This window comes from Toxorhynchites rutilus, chromosome 1 (assembly GCF_029784135.1).
Source record: "Toxorhynchites rutilus septentrionalis strain SRP chromosome 1, ASM2978413v1, whole genome shotgun sequence".
In the NCBI taxonomy this organism is placed as follows: Eukaryota; Metazoa; Arthropoda; class Insecta; order Diptera; family Culicidae; genus Toxorhynchites; species Toxorhynchites rutilus.
In genome coordinates, this window is record NC_073744.1 from 193,902,129 (window position 1) to 193,917,266 (window position 15,138).

Genomic DNA, 15,138 nt, shown 5'->3' on the forward strand with positions numbered 1-15,138 from the left:
TCAATCTAGAAAAGCCGTAAGAGCACATTAAAATATGAATTAGAGTAGTACTGAATCTCGAAATCCCCAAAAAAATTTTTTCAAGATTTCAATATTTTTTAGTACTAAAATTTTTGATGAATTTTTTTTTTTTGATACACCGTAGTAAGATGCACATTCAGTATTTTTTTCAAATTTTTATCTCGGATCTTTTGAGGATGGCGTGAAATAAACGAAAAAGTACGTTTTTCACTATAGATCCTACGTCAAACCACATAGGGGTTCAAATAAACCGCCAAAATTTCTTTCCCTAACCCTTTACAATATTTGCCATACAGCTAGTGATTTGGTTTGGGGGCACTTTTTACTCCCTTACCCGGCCAGGCCCTTTATTTTTATTGAAATAAATGCGTACGATTTTAATTAGTTCATACAGTAAATTGAAGAAAAATGATTATTCTATTTGTATTTATGGGTGGAGTCATGCAAGCATATAGAAACTGAGGGCATTTTGTTAATTTGCGACTGTGCGTTCTTATATAGATTGCAGTTGTAAGAAGCTCAGTTAGTATTTATCGGTTTTCCAATAAAAAAATATTTAAGGTTCTGGCTGATAATATGTGAGATATATGCAGTATCTGTATAAAACAAAGTTCTGTAGTTAAACGATTGTAAAAGATGGAAATAGGCAAAATAATCAGATGGGCACTCTTGCCCATTTTTCAAAATTTTTCAAATTTTTTTTTTCAAAATTTCAATATTTTTTTTGGTACTAAAATTTTTGATGTAATATTTTTTGATAACTTTTCTTGATACACCGTAGTAAGATGCATATTCAGTATTTTTTTCAAATTTTTATCTCGGATCTTTTGAGGATGGAGTGAAATAAACGAAAAAGTACGTTTTTCACTATAGATCCTACGTCAAACCACATAGGGGTTCAAATAAACCGCCAAAATTTCTTATTTAATATCCTTTACAATATTTGCCATACAGCTAGTGATTTGGTTTGGGGCCACTTTTTACTCCCTTACCCGGCCAGGCCCTTTGTTATCTCTCTACTTCCGGGGCAAAAGTAGCCATTATTACCGGGGTAAAAATGCCATAGTCGTAACCTCGAATTCGATCTGTCAAACGCAAATAGTGTAGTCGTGGTTGTGTTTGTTGTGGTCATGGTTTGTAAATATGAACGGATTTCGTTCCGAAACCAGTGGCAGATGGAAACTATGGTTGTTGCCGTACATTCTGTAAATTATGGAGACTGCAATGTTTGCAAAATTACAGCAGATTTTGTAACACACTATCAAAGACGAAGCGGAAATTTGTCATTCAAACAAAAATATCTTTGTTTTTAAATGTCCTAAAGGAAAATTATAGGCATTAAATGAAAGCTGGTCGATAAGGCTAGTTGTATTTGCTATTGAATCGGTTGGCAAACAATTGTGTTAGTCCACAATGTCTTTGAAAAAAAAAACAGAAACAAATCGATTTGCTATTTCTTCACGATATTTTGTCCACTGCATCTACACACACCAAGATAAAAATCCTTCTTGAAATTTTCCAAAACATGAAAGTTCAAGCTTTAAAATGATGTAAATCCCATCTTCATGTGTTGATTTTTCACAAAGTTAAAGCATTTTAAAAATCACCAAAAAAAATCGATCTCGCCCTCTGTTCCTTTAATTCTTTTGTCGAGTGTATAACACAACGAAACTCAAAATAAGGCATGCAACGAAAACTTAATTGATACAAACGGATATTACGCAAAAATCATGATTCCGATATGTGTCAGATTGCATGCTACCACAAACAATATTATCTTGTTTTTTACGATAGATTTTTTTAAAATCAAATTTAGCTCTGTTTCAAAACTGATTCGCTTGAAGCTACAGAGCAGAAAATAATGTATGCCTCCGTTATGAGTTTATTGTGTACTAGCTGACCCGACAAACTTCGTCCCGCCCAAAATTTGTTTATTGTTATCAATACCTTCAAACATTCACATTTTCTTACTATGAGCAAGTTCATGGCTCCAATCGCAGAACTGTTCACTGATTAATCTTCTAATGGACCCCGTTGAAATTTGTATGGTAGCTTCCCCTTAGAGAGAGGGGGTGGAGTGTCTAACCACCGTAAAAACATTTATTGCACTCTAGAACCTCCACATGCCAAATTTGGTTTCATTTGCTTGATTAATTCTTGAGTTATGCAGAAATTTGGGTTTCATTTGTATGGCAGCCCCACCTAAGAGAGGGGGAGGAGTATCTAACCACCACAGAATCATTTATTGTACCCTCAAACCTCCACATGCAAAATTTGGTTCCATTTGCTTGCTTAATTCTCGAGTAATGCTGATATTTGTGTTTCATTTGTATGGAAGACCCCCCCCCCCCACCCCCCTTAGAGAGGGGGGAGGGGTTTCAAACTATCACGAAAACCTTCCCCGGCCCCAAAAATCCATACATACCAATTTTCATGTTGATCGGTTTAGTAGTTTCCGAGTCCATAACAATCAGACAGACAGAAATCAATCTATCTATATATATAAAAATGGAGTGATGTCTGTCTGTCTGTCTGATTCTTATAGACTCGGAAACTACTGAACCGATCGACATGAAAATTGGTATGTAGGGGTTTTTGGGGCCGGGGAAGGTTTTCGTGATATTTTGAGACCCCTCCCCCCTCTCTAAGGGGGGGCTGCCATACAAATGAAACACAATTTTTTGCATTACTCGGAAATTAATCAATCAAACGAAACCAAAGTTGGCATGTGAAAGTTTTAGGGTGCAATAAATGTTTCTATGATGGTTAGACAGTCCTTCCCCCACTCAAAGGGGGGGGCTGCCATACAAATGAAACACAAATTTCTGCATTACTCGAGAATTAATCAAGCAAATGAAACCAAATTTGGCATGTGGAGGTTTTAGGATGCAATAAATGTTTCTATGGTGATAAGATACTCCTTCCCCCTCTCTTAGAGGGGGCTGCCGTACAAATGAAACACAAATTTTTGCATTACCCGAGAATTAATCAAGCAAATTAAACCAAATTAGGCATATGGAAACTTTAGGGTGTAATGAATGTTTCTATGGTGGTTAGATACCCCTTCCCCCTCTCTTAGGGGTGGCTGCCATACAAATAAAACACAAATTTCTGCTTTACTCGAGAATTAATCAAGTAAATGGGCGGGACGAAGTTTGCCGGGTTAGCTAGTTTTTATATAAAAAATAGATAGATAGCACAGAGAGTTTTTATGGATGTTGCTTGGTAGTATTTTTTTTACAACAGTTTGGTATTGAACAGTGTCAAGTATTCTTTCTATAATAATTTAAGTAATTCATTCTACATTGAGTATACTTCTCTCCCCAAACACTAACATTCACATTCAATTCGACTGACGAATTCCACTGCGGTCCCAGCCTATTCAACGCAAAACTAATTTTGAATGGTGATCCATCACGAATTGGACTTTAATTGCGATTCAATTCAGCCCGTGGACAGCAAATTAGGCCGTCCGAAGCGTTCGTATGCACCAGTGAAAGTCTCGAGCACCAGCAATCAGCACAATCGACAAACCGCTAGCGATACACCACATTATGCACTCTGGCAAGTCTGTTGTTGTCAGCGGGGAAGCCCTAAAAATTCGGTCTAATCTAGCGCGCGAGCGCTCGAAAACCCAATGCCTAATGGCCGATTTCTCACCACAATTCCCTTCGTTGCAAAAACCGTGTCGCTTCCCAGTCCGCAACACAATCAATCGACTAATTGGATGAGAAGTGCAACTTCTCGTCGTTCGAGAGCTCTCGTCGCTGTTGTTGTCTGCAGCGCGATGCAGCGATCCATTTCCAACGCTTCGAAATTGTCGTAATTAAAGTACCTCTCAATTAACGCATGCTGCCTTCGCGCCTCGCTTCCGCCCACGCGGAATGTACATAGAAAAAATGCCCATTGAAAAGATAGGACTCGGTAATCGCCGACAGTCGTGGTTTTTACTCACAGGGCAAGCAAGCAGAAAAGAAACACCACAAACAAAAAGTAAAAGTTTAATTCAATTTAGAGCCGCAGCTCCGTCAATTTTCTGCCGCAATATTCCTCCGCTTATCCACGCTCGATCGGAAAGGAAAACTTTTGTTCCCAATGTATGGTCTGGTGGCACCCACACAGACCCAAGAGGCTAAGTTTTTCCATTTCCATTTTAACACATCAGCTTAGTTCCTCATTGCGCACTCGCCTCGGATTAGGTAGCGTTGCTAATTTTTTTTTTTTTTTTTTTTTTTCAAAGCTTAAATGCATTCCGATTGCGACACTGCAATTCTCCACTCATTTTGGATTTCGATGCGGTCACCACCCCAAAATAAGTGCATTCATGTGGGGTATTTCGGATCCGTGTGATAAAAAATTATTGGAACAACACGGGCTCGCTATACTTTGGATGCTCTCTTTGAATATTCGTTTCGTGAAAGACTGAATTATGTATGAGATGCTGTCATATGGTACGCGAGGGTGACCACGAGGCGTTCTGTCAAAGACGGAGTGCAGTTTATTGAAGGGTGTGTCACATCAAATTGCATCACGGAAAAAACGCTGTAGAAATTCGCCCAGTAGACCGATCCTTTTGAAAATTTTACACAGTAAAATAAAAACTATTAAACAACCTTTGGCATTTTCTTTTTATTCATACTTCGAGCCCGAGCCCGTATGCTCGCACCTTCCTCTTTACCCCGTCCATAAGGTTCTGTACAACGTCAGGTTGTTGTTTTGAACAGAAATCCATTTTCTCTTGAAGTCCGCCTCCGATTTGACAACTTTTGGGTTCTTCCGGAGGGCCTGCTTCATAATCGCCCAATATTTCTCAATTGGGCGAAGCTCCGGCGCGTTGGGCGGGTTCATTTCCTTTGGCACGAAGGTGACCTCGTTGGCTTCGTACCACTCCAACACGTCCTTTGAATAGTGGCACGAAGCGAGATCCGGCCAGAAGATGGTCGGGCCCTCGTGCTGCTTCAATAGTGGTAGTAAGCGCTTCTGTAGGCACTCCTTAAGGTAAACCTGCCCGTTTACCGTGCCCGTCATCACGAAGGGGGCGCTCCGCTTTCCGCAAGAGCAGATCGCTTGCCACACCATGTACTTTTTGGCAAACTTGGATAGTTTCTGCTTGCGAATCTCCTCCGGAACGCTGAATTTGTCCTCTGCGGAGAAGAACAACAGGCCCGGCAGCTGACGAAAGTCCGCTTTGACGTAGGTTTCGTCGTCCATTAGCTTCCGGGCTCGCGTCTTCCCCACCATGTTTTGCCTTTCGTCGCGGTTAGGAGCCTTCTGAACCTTGTATGTACGCAGGCCCTCCCGCTGCTTGGTCCGCTGGACGAATGAACTTGACAAATTCAGCTTATTGGCGACATCCCGGACCGAACTTTTTGGATCACGTCTAAACTGCTTAACTACGCGCTTGTGATCTTTTTCACTGACGGAGCATCCATTTTTGCCGTTCTTCACCTTCCGGTCGATGGATAGGTTCTCGAAGTATCGTTTTAGTACTCTGCTGACCGTGGATTGGACGATTCCCAGCATCTTACCGATTTCTCGATGTGACAACTCCGGATTCTCGAAATGAGTGCACAGGATTAATTCACGACGCTCTTTTTCGTTCGACGACATTTTTCCAAATTTATGAAAAATTGACAGTGAAGCATGGCCAACGTGATCTATACACTCTTATCTGATTATAAGCGAAAGCTGAAGATATAATTCCTAAAAATTTAATTTCTACAGCGTTTTTTCCGTGATGCAATTTGATGTGACACACCCTTTAGTGTCACTTTCGCATCGCCGCACTTTGTACGAGATGGGAGGTTGGGTTCGTCGTCGTTCGTACGTTAAAGTCGTTTGAAGATTTTCCCCCGGCAACTCTTTCTATTTCGCCCAAAGATTGCCTTGCCAATCTTGAATTGGCTCAATAAATTTGTTTTGGTGTGATGAAGCGGATGAAACCTTCACTTGAATAGCTGCTAGCGTCATTTCGCGTCATGCTAGCGCATGCGAAATGAAACACTTTGACGATAATAATGAATATAGCCGTTTCAGTATGACTTCAATTTCAGATCCGCACATTCAGACTTCCCATTTCTAGAATGATTCAGCAGAACATCCTAGATAACTTTACTCCAAAAAATAGTCTCTGAATCTTAGTTTAATGCCATTGCGTTTGGCCAAAAAATAACGGTAATGTATTCACAAGTGGTTCACTATCTTGTGTTGCTTACGTTGCTTTTAAAATAACGTTAGTACCATTCAACAAGTAGTATAGTATCGAGCAAAGATGTACCATGTTTGAGTGGCATGCTTCTAAAAAATATTTGAATCCTTTGAAATCGAATCGTCAGCAGTCCGCCAGAAGAATGTTTGAGGACGCCATGGAACAAACTTACCTTTCAAACCAGTAGAAATATGTGTGTGATTTTACTATCTTACATTCATCAATTTTTGTGTGAGGCTGGATAATTACCTGCAAAGAAAGAAGAAAACGAAACAAAGTTAATATACATAACATGGAAAAACAGGATTCCATAATTTCACTACATTATGCATAAATAATGATTTTGTAACCTATTTCAAAACCTTGAAGTCATAATATGTTGCACAGTATTTTAAAGGGACAGAAAGACAATCTCTCTTCCGTGGAGTGTCAACCTGAGTCAAGTGGATAGATTCGGATAGCAATAATCGAATTAAGTTCAAATGTTAGGTTTTCATTATTCTAAGCACTAGATTTATATTATAGCATACGAATTACACAAACTACAACAGTTGATTAAAAAGACAAAAAATCAGGATTAGTGCTTAGTACTTAAATGAACAATCTTAGGCTTTTGTCGCGCTTCGTTTTGTGCCGTATCAACGATCTAATGAAAAAGCGCTTGAAAATCATGGCAGTTGGATTCAACCTTGGCCTCACAGCTGCGTGTAGCAGCAATCTAACGTTACAAAGTAATAAAAGATTTCTACAGAAGAATAATCTTTCTAGGTGTGAAATTCAGATTAGGCCAGAAACGAAAATAAACAAAGACAGATGGGAAAAAGTTGCAAGAAAATTGTTGAAAAGTGTCATTTGAAAAATAAATTTGATTGGCTCCGCATGACCTAGGTGTCAACATATGGTGTGGAACTGATGAGGCCAAAGCCGAAGTCAATTCAAACAATTAAAACAATTCAAATCAATTAGTGAATAGCATTTTATCCCAAAAACTCAGAAATTACAAAAAAAAATATAAAACAGTTTTGGTTCCAAAAACATGGAAAATTCAAAAAATTCGAAAGATAACATACCATGAATTTCCCAAATTTATGAAACACAGAAATTTCATCAAAATAAAAAAGGAAATTAGAAAAAACAGGAATTCAATATAGAAGAAAAAGTTTAAAACATTAAAAAAAAGAAAAAATATATGAAAAACACGAAAAAATTAAAAAAAATTAAATTGTAACAATTCAAACAATTCAAAACTGTTATTAGGTGTACCGGTAAGTTTCTTCGGTTTTACAACCGATGGCGTAACTTGATTATTATCCCAGTGAATCAAATTTCCAAACATTCGTTGGGAAGCTACTGTAATTGCGCGTCTTTTTCCGTATATGTCAAAGCGTTGAAGCGTAAACAACATAGTTTTCCGCCACTTCGAATATGTCACATTTCGTACCAACGAGAGTGTTTTTGCGGAGAGTGTTACTTCATTACTTCATTACTTCAATATGAAGAAAAGACTGCGGGAAGTCATCGCAATTTGGTGGAAGTTTATGGTGATCATGTTCCGACCATGAGCGAACGTGTCAGACGTGGTTTGAACGGTTTAAAAGTGGTAGTTTTGACTTGAAAGATGAAGAACGTTCCGGACCGCCAAAAAAGTTTGAAGGCTTTACTCGATCAAGATCCGTCACAAACGCAACAAGAACTTGCAGATACACTTGGAGTAGCTCAGCAAACCATATATATATATATATATATATATATATATATATATATATATATATATATATATATATATATATATATATATATATATATATATATATATATATATATATATATATATATATATATATATATATATATATATATATATATATATATATATATATATATATATATATATAAAAAAAAGGGTAAATTCATCACGTTGGGAAATTGAGGAAAATTAAAAAAAGATATTTTCAAATTACGGAAAATTCTAAAATTTAAAAAAAAAAAAAATAAGGTAAAAATCCAAAAAATTTGAAAGTTTTAAAAATTCATGAATTTTTGAAACATTCCAATTAAAAACTCATCAAATATAGAAATCATTCTAAGCAATTAATTTTTTTTTCTTTTTTAAATTTTAAAAATTAATTTTAAAAAATTGAAATCAAAATAAATTCATAAAATTTACAAAAAATGAAAAAAAGAAAATTCTGGAAAAATTGGAAAATGTTGAATATTTTGAAAATTTAGAACATCTTGAAAATTGACAAAACTGAGAATTGTAACAAATAAAAAAAAATTGGCAAATTTTGAAAGTTCTAAAAAATTTAAAAAATTTAGACAATTAAAAAATAAGAATTTAAACAAAGTTCACATTGAAATGTGTGCAACTCAAAATAAAATTAAAAGATTTTTAAAAATTCCAAAAATTGAACTTTTTAAAATTCAGAAGCCTCAAAAAAATTTGAAGAACTCTGAATAAATTATAAATAAAAAAATTAGTAAAATTTAAAATTCGAAAAAATGTACATTAGAAATTTAAATTCGAAAAAATCGAAAAACTCAAACAAAAATCAGAAAACTTAAAAATTTTAGAAACTGTACAATATATGAAATTCACCAAATAGCTGGAAAATAATAAAAGTAGCAGATTAAAAACTCAGATCGTTAAAAAAATGGTAAAATAAATTTTTGAAAATATAAATACAGTCAACTTTCCCTTACTCGATGTTCTGTAACTCGATATTTTCCCTAACTCGATGAATTTCATGGCACCTTTGATTTTACATGCATTCTTCTCTCCCTAACTCGATACCTCCCTTACTCGATGCCGCTCTTACTCGATGGGCTTTGTTTCATTTTTCCATGGATTTTTACCTCGCTAACTCGATTGATTTTCGCGTACTTGTTTTTGTGCGTTTCTAGCTGTCATTTCAATTGCTCTTGAAAGTGAAGACGAAGTGTTTTTTTTTCAAGTATGGAAAACCAGGGAAAACCTTTCAAGCGAACGATTAAAACGCTAACCATAGCGCAACGTTTGAGCATCATCGAGCAGGTCGAAAAGTATGGGCGAAAGGTGTCTGAAGTTGCAAAAGATTTCAGTATTGCACAAAGTACGGTGTCAACACTATTCAAGCAAAAGGAAAAATGGCATCGGATGGGAAAATTGAATGTGGACAAAAAGCGTATAAGGTTGGTTGGGAACGAGAAGCTGGAACGGTCAATGGAAATTTTTGTCAATCAAGCCAGAGAGAATAATTTACCTCTCTCAGGTTCTATTCTTCGGGAGAAGGCTTGCGAATTTGCCCAGAAACTGGGAATTCCCAATTTTAAAGGAAGTTCTGGATGGCTAAGTAAATTTTTAAAACGGCAAAAGATGACATTTCGGAAGCTATGTGGCGAGAGTGCCAGTGTAGATCTCAGTGTAACGGACAACTGGATTTCGCAAACCCTACCCAGTATAATCGCCGAGTATGATGCACGTGATATCTACAATGCAGACGAAACAGGACTTTTCTACAAATGTTTGCCAGACAAAACATTTGCATTTCGATCAGAAACTTGCCACGGAGGAAAATATTCGAAACAACGTCTGACAGTCATGTGTGCAACCAACACGGACGGAAGCGATAAACTACCATTGCTGGTCATTGGAAAGAGTAAAAACCCACGGTGTTTCAAAAAGAAGAAATCATTACCAGTGATATACGAGAGTAACACCAAGGCCTGGATGACCTCTATTCTTTTTGAGAAATGGATTATGCAACTCGACGAAAGATTTTCCAAAGAAAATAGAAAGGTATTGATTCGGGAATTATGTGTAATGGGAATGTATCATATTTATATGTCTTTCTCCTCAAAGGTGGTCATGTTCGTTGATAATTGTACAGCGCACCAAAAATCTCTCCAACCAAAGCTTAAATCGATAAATTTGCAGTTTTTTCCACCAAACTCTACTTCAGTAGTTCAGCCGCTGGACTTGGGCATAATCAAGAACCTGTAACAGTACTATCGCCATGAATTAGTAAAACGAAGACTGCTAGAAATGGAGGATACAACGGTATTTTTTTCCTTTTTACATTCATGTTATTCAGCACTCATACTGTATTCAAATATATTCTAGGACCCTTCAGATATATCGGTATTGGATGCAATTGAATTACTTTCACGCTCTTGGATGAACAAGGTTAAATCTGAGACTGTTCAAAATTGCTTCAGGAAAGCCGGATTTTCCATAAATGATGATGATGATATTCCGCTGGCAGAATTAATGCGTCGTGAGCTTGCTGCTGTCGACAGTGCAGTACCATTCGATTGTTCATCGTCATTTGATGAATATTGCGAAATGGATCAAAACGTGATTTGCTGTGATCTAATGACTGATACCGATATACTGGAAAGTGTCGAAGAAGCTGAAAAAAACGTTGAAAATAGTAGTCCTATGGAGTTAGAGGAGGTTCAGGAAGTTTCAGCTGATTGTTTTGAAATTACACCTTCGAACGTTAAATCGAACCTAAAGAATATGTCCGAAATATTGCAATCAACTGAAAATGTTCCCGTGAAACTATTTGAACATTTCTTTGCGATTGAACAGTTCCTGCGTGATCGTTACAATTTAGTTTGAATTACATACATAATTAATATTTTCTTTGTTAACCTAGTTCCTTTTCCATTTCCAATTCCATTTTACAATAAAATTGGCCTACTAAACAAACATCCTATGTATTTTAAATTTATATTAAAATTTGAGAAAAGAATGTATAATAGTACATGCGCATTAGTACATATAGGGTAAATGTACTAATGCACAAAAACAAATCAATTATAGTAATATCCTGTATATGCAATGGTACCAATTATAGTAAACCCCATGTACCATAATTGGTTTATTCCTAATTGGGTCATATTTTTAAGCCCTAACATTGGGACACTTACCCTAACATCATATATTTGCAATTTGTGGCATAAAAAAAAATATGAAAAAATGTTCTGTATCTCGATACCTCCCTAACTCGATGGTTCCTTGGATATCGAGTTAGGGAGAGTTGACTGTATTTGTAAAATAAAAAAATTTAAAAAAATCCAAAATATCTGAAATTAAAAAAAATATATTTGATTATAACAAATTCCAATTTTAGAAAAATTTGATGATTGGGAAAAAATTTGCAATGTTAGGTTATTTGAAAAAAAACACAGAAATTTGAAAAATTCCAAAATTAGGAAAATTGAGAATTTGAAAAATTAAAGATTGCAAATTGATCAAAAAAACTCGGCAAAAAAACAAAAATTAAGAAAATTTAGACAATTTTCAAAACCATGATAATTGTAAAAAATTGAAATTTCAGCAAATCAGGAAATTTTGAAATTAGTGAAAACTTTAACACAAAATCAGAAAATTATGAAAATTAAAAATAAACAAACTCCAAAAATGCAGAAAATATAGAAAATTCATAAAACTTGCAAAATTCAGAAAGTTTAGAAAATTTTGAAAATTAAGAAAAAATATATTAAAAAAATTATACAATTCAAATAATTGATAAAACCCTGAAAAAGTCCAGGAATTTGAAAAATAAAAATTCTGAAAATTCAGAACCAAAAATTAAGAAGTTTAAAAACATAAAAAAAATAAATCTTGGACTTCTAAAAACTAAAATTTCAAAAAATGTTTAAAATTCCAAAATATCAGGAGTAAGAAAGAATTGAAAATTCTGAAAATAAAAAAAAATATATCGGGAAAATCTGAAAATTCAGAGAAAGTTCAGGAAATTCCTCAAATTGTCTGAAATTTCAATGTTTCGAAAAGTCAGGAAAATTTCAAATTCAAAACTAAAAAAAATCAAAATTCAGAAAAATTAGCGTTCCAAAAATTTGAGAAAAAATTCTGAACTTATTATTTGAAAACTTAAAAAAAATCAGAAAATTCAAACTCAAAAAACGCCACTCTAATTTGGGATGGTAAAACATAAGCGCGAAGTAAAATATACTTGTCTTAAAATTTCCGAAAAAAAAGGTTTGTGCAAAATTAGACATTTTTTCTGATTCTTTTTTCATATGTTGGAGGCGGCGATGAGCTATTACTGGCAGAAGACTCATCGCAAAACATTATTACGTAATCTATAAAGATCTGCTGAAAAACTCCTTCAGTTTCAAGAATCTTTCAACAGTATTATAATAATTTTGAGCCTAAAGAACCAAGGAACTTTATTATGGCAATAAACTAATGCCCAATGGCAGTATATCAGCATTTGTAATGCTTGCACGGATGATATCTACACTTTCAATGCATGTGAACATCAATGGGAGCTTTATATGTGCATTTAGTGTTACCATGTGGTGCCTACAAACACAGGGACAAAATCGTCAATATCGCTAAACCAAATAGAGGGCTTTCACAGTATTGGAAGTTTGACCACACACAGGGTTTTTGGAAAGCTTTTTTTTTCAGCTCCTTTCTCTTTATCAAAAGTGGTTCAAATTAATAACAATTTCAGATTTCGGAATTTTAAATTCCGTTTTTCTAAGAGTTCGCTTCTTTTACTTTTTAGCATTATATCCGCTCTATATAAGCATATAGGGCATAGTAAATTTTTGGAACGATCTGTTTGCGGATACAGTGTTGATTAAAGGCTATTGCTTAGTACTGACTGGTTACCATACCTCGGTTTCCCTGTTTTTATCAGTGCTATTTAAAAAAAAAAATGATAGAAAAAATGATGACCGTCTTCTGAGCGCTCCAATTGTTCTCAAGAAGATCTCAACAGATCAATGAATCGGATCCAATAGTTTTCGCATAGCTTCGTAACCATCGGACTCATAAACCCGGACCACGGGGGCGACCTGAATAGGGGCATGGGGGGTGCCGCCATCGTTCGGGATTACGAGCGATTTATTGGAAATGAAAACCCGCACGGCGCTGTGTGACTGACACTGTTATTCTCCGGGTTGTTGTTAATATCTCACGGCTCGGCTCGAACGTGGCGTGTCCCCTGCTACCGCCAACTACCCACCTCCAGCGTTCCAAAAACCTTCGTTCCGACCCGGTGTCGGATCGCGCAATGCTTGCTGGGTTGGGTTAGTTTATGCAGGCTCAAAACTGGTTCGGCTTAGACTGAGCCGAGAAGCGAGAATGGAAAAAAAAGTATCCACAGCTGCATAGCTGCAACAACAGCCTTTAAAGGCTTTGGGACGGAAAAAAACACTCGACTCGGCGAGAGTGTGGTTGAAATGAGGCGAGGAGAAAAAGCATAATGAAAAAGGTATTAATGTGCGCGGACATGACTTTGAGTGAGACACCTCCCCAACGGCTTCAGCCCCCCCTTCGAGCTCTTTCCCGGGCTTTAAGGAAGAAAAGGGCGACCGTTAAGTTAAGATTTGCGGTTTAGATTTATTACGATTCAGTGCACACACACACCCATCCGATCCGCGCAACGATTCGATCGCACATATGTATGGCAATAAGAATAGATTTGATTGGACCAATTATTCTGCGGATTGGTTCCGCAATCCGCGGGACCGCATGTGCCTGAGGGGGGATTAGAAAATTTCCCTACATCCCGATTCACGGGGTCCCAAAAATGATCAATCATCGTGTTTGGTTGCGGTGTGTATGTTGTGGTTGCCTTTTTTCGCGTTTCATCCCAGTTCCACCCGAAGCGACACACGAGGAAGAAACGCGAAGAAGAGCAGATCGATTCCGTTATCTGCCCCTCTGAGTGTGCGCAATTCATTCTGAAATATGGGCGACTCTTCTCGGGAAGACGCGCGCTCATGTTTTATTCTACCGATCGGATGCTGCACTGGAGGAGACGATCAAGCGATCCGAGGCAGCGAATGTGTGCGGAATTGTGGCAGCCCCGAAGAACTGCTAACCCAGTTTACGTGACGGGAATGCAACTTTGTCATCAGGGGTACAGGAATCGAGCCGAGCCACTTTTGGGATGCTGGAAGATGACAGTTTTATACTTTACCCGATGGTATTTATCGGTTCCTGAACCCGTTCTCTACTTGAAGGCATTTCTCACGGCTGTCACTTGCCACTAACTGGCTGCGACTGTTCGTTTCTTCTTTCGTTGGCAAAAAAAACACAAATCTGCTACTACAAAAATCGACAGATTCAAATTCGCTGCGGCTAATTGGATTGGCTTCGTTCGTCAGCGCAGAGCTTTGGAAATCTCGCGCATCGCGCGCTGAGTAAATCAAGCTCCAGAGCTCCAAGAAGTTCGATTTTTTACGCCACATAAATTTCCCGCCTTGAATGTCAGAGTGGAAGCGTTCCGGAGAGTGTTACTTGACGAGGAACGATGGATCTGGCGAGGAGGGGAAAATAACAACAAAAAAACACGCTGCACTTATCTTCGATAAATCATCATCGTTTCGTCGAACTCTAGATACTGTTGCTCTCCGCGCCCGGCTGCAACAAAGAGATAAAAAGGGGTCATGCAGGGTCCCACCAGATCCCCCCTCCTTCCCCTCGACACCTCAACACCAGTGAACTGCGTCTCGGGGCCAATAATGATGCCTGCTGTTAAAGGGCCATCCGAAGGTGTAGATTGTCTAATAAATCTCGTAAATAACCCCATTCTTATTGGGGAATAACCAACGGCTAGATGCGCGAACTCCAACGGGGGACGCTCCCGGGGAGGGGGGAACTTGTCGGGCCGGAGGCTGTAATGAGCGTTCTTGAACTACGCGCGCGCGTTCGCGGCTGTCAGAGCGAGTGGTATTTTTGCCTTCTACTAACTCCTCCTCATCCTCCTCATTGGGTATCGGTGTCTGATTTATGAAATGATGAGAGGTTCGGGACCGAGTAAGCGAAAATTGATCCCACAGTAGCGGCGGAAGATGAGGTCAACATTATTAGGCCAGGAACGGGGTCACAAACGACGTGCCGTGCCGTGCCGCCCAAATGAGGGTGGGCTGGACCGGAGATG

At 37.5% G+C, this 15,138-nt stretch overlaps 1 protein-coding gene across 3 annotated transcripts in view; it reads right to left on the reverse strand.

Annotated features, from left to right (window-relative positions):
• LOC129779248 (cadherin-86C) overlaps nt 1–15,138 on the reverse strand; it is a 468,683-nt gene that overhangs the window by 376,663 nt on the left and 76,882 nt on the right. The gene's annotated exons all lie outside the window — the stretch shown is intronic.